Source organism: Lygodium microphyllum, chromosome 24 (genome assembly GCF_053477565.2).
Source record: "Lygodium microphyllum isolate KBCC chromosome 24, Lygodium_microphyllum_v1.1.10, whole genome shotgun sequence".
NCBI lineage: Eukaryota > Viridiplantae > Streptophyta > Polypodiopsida > Schizaeales > Lygodiaceae > Lygodium > Lygodium microphyllum.
Genome location: NC_141158.1, coordinates 11,898,518 through 11,907,331, shown reverse-complemented (window position 1 = coordinate 11,907,331; position 8,814 = coordinate 11,898,518). Strand labels below are relative to the sequence as shown.

The 8,814-nt window shown below is 42.1% G+C and overlaps 1 pseudogene across 1 annotated transcript; it reads right to left on the bottom strand.

Moving 5' to 3' along the window:
• Positions 1–1,920: 1,920 nt before the first annotated feature.
• Positions 1,921–3,443, bottom strand: LOC148014845 (abscisic acid receptor PYL10 pseudogene; annotated as a pseudogene). Its single transcript, XR_015688480.1, has 3 exons — positions 3,309–3,443; positions 2,660–2,863; positions 1,921–2,473 (listed from the first exon to the last, which is right to left on the bottom strand). The product of XR_015688480.1 is annotated as an abscisic acid receptor PYL10 pseudogene (transcript).
• Positions 3,444–8,814: the final 5,371 nt, after the last annotated feature.

Sequence of the window (8,814 nt, the reverse complement as noted above, 5' to 3'; positions counted from 1 at the left end):
TAATTAGGGCCAGACAATTTTTCGATGTGATAAAATTTAGAAAGTGAGGAACCACTCGTTGAAGCCGCTGCTGCCATCGTAACTGCAGAGAGTCCGGATCAATCCGCAGAAGAAGACAACAGCAGAATCAGTGAGGGCGTTACAACAGAGGGTGTTGCTTCAATCTGATACCATGTAGACGAAATACCCTCAACAATATAACAGAATTATGCACAGTAAAAATACAGAAGACAACTCTCTGATACGCATCACACAAATTAATCATTAATCGGCATCATGTCTGTACATAGAGTGTCGTTCCTCAAAGGGATACGACTCTTGGTTTTCGTTCTTTGTTAATCATTAATAAGACTTGTATTTTACTGCAGTTTTAGTTTTAAATATTGTCTACAATCGCCTCCATGTGATCAACATCCTCTCTCCATCCCTCCCTTATCTCCACCATGGGAAATTAGTCCCCGTGTTTTCTTCCAATCTTCCCATGCATCTCCAGCAGAATGAGGGATGGATACAGGCTGAAGGAGAAATTTGAGAAACGAACTGACCGATAGAGCGAAAGACAGATTTTATTCATTGTATGTATCTGATCATTATCACCTTGACAGAAGGTGGAAAGATAATTGTAGAAATGTAAACATTGATGAGAAACTATAAAATCCTTCATCGACTTATAAAGGCTAGGGAAGAAGGGCTGATTCTGAAACCGAGGCCAATAATGCGATACTTTCAAGGCACTAACCGGCCCAAAATTGAAAAGCTTCAAAAAAACATTTGAGGGGTCCAAAATGGTCACCACAGCATGATGTGGAACTCCGATTTAGATGCTTGACAGGCGATTCTCCTACTTCAGAAGACGCTCGTTCGAGTTTGTAACAGAATTCGTGCAAATCTATTATCTGAGCCATCTGCGACTTGGTGTGTAACTATTTAGCAGGCCTTTCTTTTTAACTTGACCGAGTACAGAGTACCTTGTGTCCACTATGAGCTTTCATCGCATGAGGCCGAACTTGTTTTGTTGACCTTCTGCAAACTGTTCAGCCCTCTCGCTTATTCTGGAAGCATTGTAGCATAGGAGGTCCTTTTACAGCAGTGGACAATATGATTCCGTAATGGAGAGTTTTCTGTGATTCATAATCATTATACACCCCAATACCTTAATTCAAGTGTTGATACAATCGTAGCTACTTCCCTTCAAAGGACACAAGTAGCATCGAGTACTTACAACAATACAAACCCTGAAAAGCCAAGGTTAATGTAAGTCGACAATGTGTTCTGAACGTCCAGCAAAATACAGAATAGCAGTGTCTAGGGTTGTACGTAACAAAGCAACTATGTAAACAAACTGTCCAGTGAAAATGCGAGATTATGTTCCCTTCATACAGCTTCAAAACCTTTGTCCTGCAGAAGAGGCTATCTTTCTGTAATGTAAAATATTTCCAATAATAAAGCCTAATAGTGCTGCCAATGCTGTTCCAGCGAGGTACTACGTGCTGCCGACCATTTCAGCAAACTGCCCAAGTAAAACCGTAAAAAATTGCAGCAGTAGCCCGCCTTGACTGGCGCATGAGAGGTATATTGTAACGTTTCATAAACTGATGTGAAAGCACACATACTTGTGTCACAAGACAAGAAAGGGTAATTATAGACCTGCAATGCCGCACACCTCCTGACGTCGTGAGGGAAGTCCAATTAGAGGTGCCGTAGGAGTTGAGCGAAAATCGCGTAGCGTAAGTATTACATCTAGGCATTTCAACCATGAAACTCCCAAGCATGACGAATTTCGTCTGGTTTTCCTACTTATGAAATATGCTACGCGTTCTAAGAAGATGCACAAGCTGAGTCCTACAATATACTGCCATTGAACACACGTAGAAACAACATGGGCATACAGGAACACATTATACATAGGAGAAAACTAATTAAGCGGGATAATTAATAGCCAGATCAACAAATACTGTGAGAACTTTGCATGGTGGGAATAATGTATAGCTGTCTATGATTGTCGATAGATCTTCTACAAATGACACATACGATGCCTAACCAGCTTGGCAATACGCGATAGCAAAGCATTTCACAAACATAATCTGTTGTCACTTCAAAAAATATCACTTGTTCGTGAGGCAAGGGGCCATCAAACAAGTGTTTCCTTATACGTCCTCTCCAAAGAGCTGCAACTGCACTTCACAAAAGAACTTTACAAAACGCTTCTCAAACAACCTGGTGTGCTCCATGTAATTGCTCTTCCATTCCCACGCAGCTTCAAGAAATATCTGCATGTAAGATTCTATGGACGACATCTTTCTGCGGTTTCTTTAAGTGATCTCAAGTTACACTTTATAACAGCTTCCACAGAAGACCTGGTCTCTTCCTCAGCGAGGACTTCTGGCACATCGACCATGTACGACTCGACCACGAGCGTTCCTTCCTTTCCATCAATAACTTCCGGATGAAGTGAGAGAGTAGATCCGTAATTCTGGAAGCAGTTCACAAATTAGCACGTCAATCAACTCTTCTTCTGTTTTTCGTTAGTTTCATCCAATCAATATGGGACTTAAATAAGCTAAGACACTAACCATCAACAATAAGAGGTAACAGTGATATATTACTGATCGAAAGTTTCTTCAGTTATCAATACTTCAGTGCATATACAACGTCTTACTTTCAGGCGCGAATCAGTGGCAAGAGCTCGGTATGCAAGAATGTGCCGGTCATCATCCAGTAGTTCCAACACCTCAGTGCTTTTTGCCCATGAGCCACGCACCTGTCTGGTCATACCTTCTCGGATCTCCCCATGAGTCACACAGCTTCGCACAAAGGGCTGGTATATCTGCGGCTCATCAAAGCGGCGCACGATGGACCAAACCTGATAATATAAGACAGAACCAGAGCGATTTAAATTTTAAGAACATAATCAGCTCAACAATTCACCAAACGTGGATATGTATGATACCAAGGTGACTTCTCTTCTAACTCGGTAATATGCTGTTTCACAGAATGTACAAGTATACCGTAAGAAATGTGGTTCCATATCTTCCCTGAAGTGAGGAAGCAAGAAAGAATGATTTCTAAAAGGCATCTCAATCGAATGATTCACATCTTTACGTATCAAAAGATAGGCTAAGCGTGACCTGCACAGTTTAATAAGTTAATACAGCAAAGAATGATGTGCAATGCAAGATTAATGAAGTCCAGCTAATATAGTACGTTTCAGGTAAAATCCAACCAATTAATGGTATAAGAACCTTGAATCGGCGCATTGTAAGAAATCAGGACGTACAGGAAAGCTGTTAGCTAAGCTAGATATTTACCGCAGAGACAGGAGCTCGGATCTTTTTGGTGAGAACGTTACCGATCTGATTCTCAAGAATTTCCTGCGTGTGGGGCTGCCTGGAGTGCTCATGCATGAAATTGTCGAGCAAGTCTGCTGAGTTAGCAGGGTCCATGATCACACATGCATGCTGTAGGCGCCTGCAGCTACTAGCAGAATATATACACAGAGAAAGGAAAGAATCGAGAGGCCGCAAAGCAACCAAGGCTAAAGAATAAGGAAATGAAGGCCCTGCGAGAAGGTCCAGGAGGAGTAAAAGGATGGCATGGCCACCTCCTTTTATAGCGTCGGGGAAAGGCGTCGCCTTCTTCTTTCTCCGGATTTGAAGATCGAGAAGAAACAATGAAGGCCTGATATAATTCATGAGGATGGAAGATTCGAAAAGGGGAAAGCTAGCTCGCTCGGGAACGATCGCCAGCTGGGATGGCAACATAAGATGAGGAAGAAAAAACCATCAGATGCGCACGGTTTCAAGATGCGTTGGGTAGTGCAGATTGCCTGCCCGAATTAGGAGCAAATGTGAGGCGAGTACAACATATGAGTGATTATATCAGTATGGCTGAATATAAATATCAGTATGGGCCCCAGATTCTTGCGGACGTGTCGGTTCTCTTCCGGTGACTTGCCGGTCGCATAATTTTTTATATTTATTTGAATAATTAATTTGGATGATGGAGGTCTGTCAACATCTTCTCACACGGGTGCATGGTTCTGAGCGTCTGCCTCTGATAGATAGGGTGAAGGGTTCGAAACCTGGGAGTCAGTCGGGCAGAGAACAAACCTCATTTTAGGGGCCTTTTTAATCTCTAGGACCCATAATAACCTGGTACGGGCTGAACCCGTCAAAATCTGTGGGGCCCATGCAGAAATATATCCACTGCCGTGATTATATACCATAAAACTTCAACACAAAGTTGTCATCCCCGCCCTTGTTTATTAGTAATTCTCTTCATCACTAACATGATGCCATGAAGCGGGCATTCACACGCCACTATTATTACACGGTCTCGATGTTTGTTCGTATGCAAGATGGGCTTTGGCTTTCCTTGAGATGGGGGAGGGTGTGTCAAAAGCGTGGAGATGATGGGTATACTTAATGCCTTTGTAAATGATGCTAGCTATGCATACTTAAATGCGTCAACAACAAGCTGTGTTTGCTTTGCTATTTAGGGTTCCAACTCCTTGATGTGTTATCTGCATCCACTACAACAGAAACGAGGCATAGACGCGCATGTTACACGCGCAAAGTCGGGTGTGTCTATCACAACGTCTATAAGCGCGTGTAAACGTGCGTGTAAATAGACACGACTTTTGCGTCTATATATCCGCACAAATAGACGCGCTTATACACGCAAAAATAGACGCACACGTCAAAATTCAAATCATACTTAAATCATTTCTTTTCAAACTACGCCTTTCCTTTCCTACGTTTTTTGTGGTTCTGAAGCTTGAGTTTAGCCGACATGTAGTCTCTTCATGCTTCACATAGTCTCTTCATGCCTCACCTCCTCATGACTCACCTCTTCTTTCATTTCAAACACACAAGAAGGGAAAAAGGAAAGCCAAGGAGAGGAAGAAAGAGAGAACAAGAGAGAGGAGAACAAGAAGAAGCAGCAAGCAAGGAAGCAAGCATCAAGGGAGGGTAACTTACCAAGGAGAGGAAGAAGGAGAAGTGATCCCAGGAGGCATATTTCACAGTGGATTCCGTGCCGTGGTGGATTCCGTGAGGTTTTACAGTGGATTCCGTAAACTTTGGTGACCGGGGCTCATACACAAAGTGGATTCTTTGTGCGAGAAGTTGATGGGGACGCTTGTCCTTTTCGGGCGTTTCATTAATTTAGTGTGTACATGGGTGATTCCATAGCGGGTGATTCCGCAAAATGCATATTAAATTAATAAACATTTATGAGTTTTGAGTGCGCACTCGTAATAAATTAAGGTTAGGATTTATTTCTAACCAGTTGATTTATTTATGTAGCTGAAGACTGCTAGGTATTCACTTTTGTCGGTTTAATTGTATTATTTTACTAACGATTGTGAATGCTTCAGTTGATATGTAGAGATAGCAGCAGTGGCGGAGGAAAGCATTGGAGGATAGCGAGTATTCGATTTATGGATTATATTCTGATAGGCGCCACGCCTATATTTTGTCATGCCTATTTATTGAGGCATTGATTATTTATTATTATTTTGTATGCGCATGGGCGCACGGTTATGTTATTTCTATTTGGACATTGTATTGGACGTGCCAGACTCTTTGGGCACCGTCCATTAGCTTTATTCCTATTTTTGTGTAAAAGCAAACTCAAAAGCTAAAAGCTTGCTATTTTGTAATTTGGGCTATTATTGAGCATGAAGATAAAATATACATAAAATACATGCTTTGTGGAGCGCTCACACAAGGCATGGGGGGAGATTGCACCCAATTGGTCTCTTGCTCTTGTCGTTCATGGTTTTTACCTTGTAACTTGTGCGAAAAGTAGAGTTCATTGTTCTTGGGGACCTTCCGGCATTCACTACGCGAGCATACAGCGTCCGATCTGCGCACCAAGAAGGAAGAAGCGCCACCACCCACCACACCAAACACCCAAGGTGAGTCTCTCTCTCTCTTTCTTTCTATCTTCCTCTCTCTGCTCTGTCTGTGTATTTAGGATTTGTGATTCCATTATGTATTGCATTTTGTAAATCAATAATGGTGGTCGCCTGCCAAAATTAGCCGACCAAGCGCGTCTGATAGCGCGTCTACATCTCAGTGTAGATGCAGATATAGACGCGAAAAACGTTTCTCTGGGGGCGCATCTTTGAGCGCGTGTGAGGCACGCGAGGCTACACGCGCTGACAGACGCCCACAGAGATGCAGGTATAGACACGCATAGAGATGCATGTATAGACGCTGTTTGTAATATGTTTTATCTACATAGGGTAATATGATTTTTCTTGTGTAGATGTGGAATCCTGGATCCTGCAGCACCCCATTCAACAAGGAGCAATTCATGGGGGAGATGACCAATTATCTTGGTCGCCCTCCCACTGCAGATGAGGTTTTCAGTGTGATGTCTAGGACACCTATCACATCTTTTCCTACACAGGGATCAGCTGAGGTACATGGATCGGCCGAAGCACGTACATCTGCAGAGGCATGTGTATCGAGTGAGGTAGAGGGTAGTGCACGTCGAGGGAGGAGGGAGAGTGGTGCCGGAGGACGAGGAGGTCGAGGGCTTTGTGGGGGTTGCCTAGGTGGTGGCTCTCGATCACCCTCACCGGAAAATGAGAGAGGTGAGCCTCCACAAATGTACTACTCTATCACTAATGTTAGTGGTATCTTGCATGACTTCGAGGGGAGAGAAGTAATAGCCTACTTGAGGAGTGTCGTGCATACCACATACAAAGATTGCATGATTCCCTTCAAGCACCAAAAAAATGGTTTGTGGCAAGAGGTGCTGCGGGCAGTACATAAAAGGTACCCTAATCTCGAGAATTCACGATTCTCAGATGATTGGGGACGGTCAAAGGTGAGAGACGCGCTTCATAACAAGAGGTCTCACCTTATGACGCGCGCTAAGGAGTCATTGCGGAGACAAGAGCAGGGGTGCCCTGGATATGGCCAACCACCCAATTGCCACCGCAAGGAGTGGAAAGAGGCCAAGAAGAGAGCAACGAAGAAAATGACAAGTCGCCAGCATGTAGAGGCGCGACGTATCCAGTTGGCAACCATGGGATCGTCGCATTATGGATCGGGTGGCAGGGAGTCATGGGAGGCTGAGTTTGTAAGTATTATTTGATTTCTTTTTTTAAATTAAATTTTTAATTTGTTTCACTTCATTATGTAGTGTGTTTGAACATACGTTGTATGTTCAAATTGTTTTGTACTTCCATATCGTTGGTAGGATGCCTACTCCTAGAGAGGTAGGCTACCATCGAGGTCATAACCGGGCATCCACTTGGCCGCATTTCTACGAGGAGGGACTCATCACGGAGGAGTAATATAATCGCGCCATGAGGATTCCACCACCAGAAGAGGTATGTTTTATTTTTTACATAAAAAGTATAGATAACTCTAATTTATTGTTTGTAATGGTATTTATATACTTTAATCCTTTGTGTAGGCGAACCCTGATGCAGTTGAGGATAGCGAAGGGGGGACTAGCAGTAGCGGTGGCGGCAACGGCAGCGGCATAGGCAGTGGTGGTGGTAGCGATGATGATGCCTCTTCTGAGGAGATATAGAGGAGCCCCATGCATGCATGCCTCCCCTTGGCTTGTAATTTTCATTTTTGATATGTATTACTTTCAGCTAGTGCTTGCGACCATGACGTCACAAGGACTAGAACTCATAATGTAAAAATGTTTCATCTATATATATGAAATTTTGTGTGCTACATACATTGTTTTGTTTTCAGTATCCAATCTTTGAAATAATCTTTCTCTATTTTCCCTAAGTATACAATTTGATGTTGATGGGGGAAAAAAACCAGAGAGCATGTGGCTTGCAAAGCCACATGCTCTTTGGTTTTTTTTTCATACCTCTGTTTTGCGCGTCTATCAACGCGTCTAAATTGCAGGATAAATGTGCGTCTATTCTCGTCAAAAACTTTCAGAGTAAACGCGGTTTTAGACGCGTAGATACACGCATGTATAGATGCACAATATGAATATATCCACTTTTTTATAAATATGATTATATATTACATAGCGCGTTTATACGCACGTCTAAGTGTGCGTGTAACTCTGATCATAAGCGCGCTTTTAGACGTGATTTTGTAGATGCGAAAATAGACGCGTTAATAAATGTGCCCGACATTTTTTTTCACAATTCAAATATTGCGTCTACAAGCGCATCTATGGAGCCTTTTTGTTGTAGTGATCAACTATCAATGAATTTATGACTTCTTCTTCTTGGTTTCATCTAGCTTATCACTTAAGTTTAGGGGTGCTTCGAGGTGATGGAGCTTGTATCAAAGGTATGGGAGCCTTCCTAGAGTGAAGAGAACGTCTTCTCAAGATATCATGTTTACTTTACCTCTAATATCTTAACAATTGATAGTTTGCATCAATTTATTTTGGATGCTTAGAGCTTTCTTTGTTGTTTCTGCTATTTGGATCCATGCTTATGTGTTTCTCATCATTATCGCACTACTTAATGTACACTCTATCATGTATAATCTTTTTTGCATCATAATGTATGTGCAATTTAGTACAATATTGTTGTTTTGTAATATAATTCATTTGCACTTAGGCATGGTTATTCTTGTATGTGTCTCATCAATTTATTAATAATTCATGTTGAAGAATGTCATATGTATGTCTTTTGAGGTAGGGATTCAAGATAATAAGACAAAGAGGAGAATATGCCAAAAACAATAGAGAAAGTTGGTATCAATCCAAATATTAGCAGAAATGTGGAAAAGATTTGTACACGCCACATTTCTTCAATCTCATGAAGTTCTCATGAAGAAACCAATGAGAATACTAGAAGAACCATTTGAT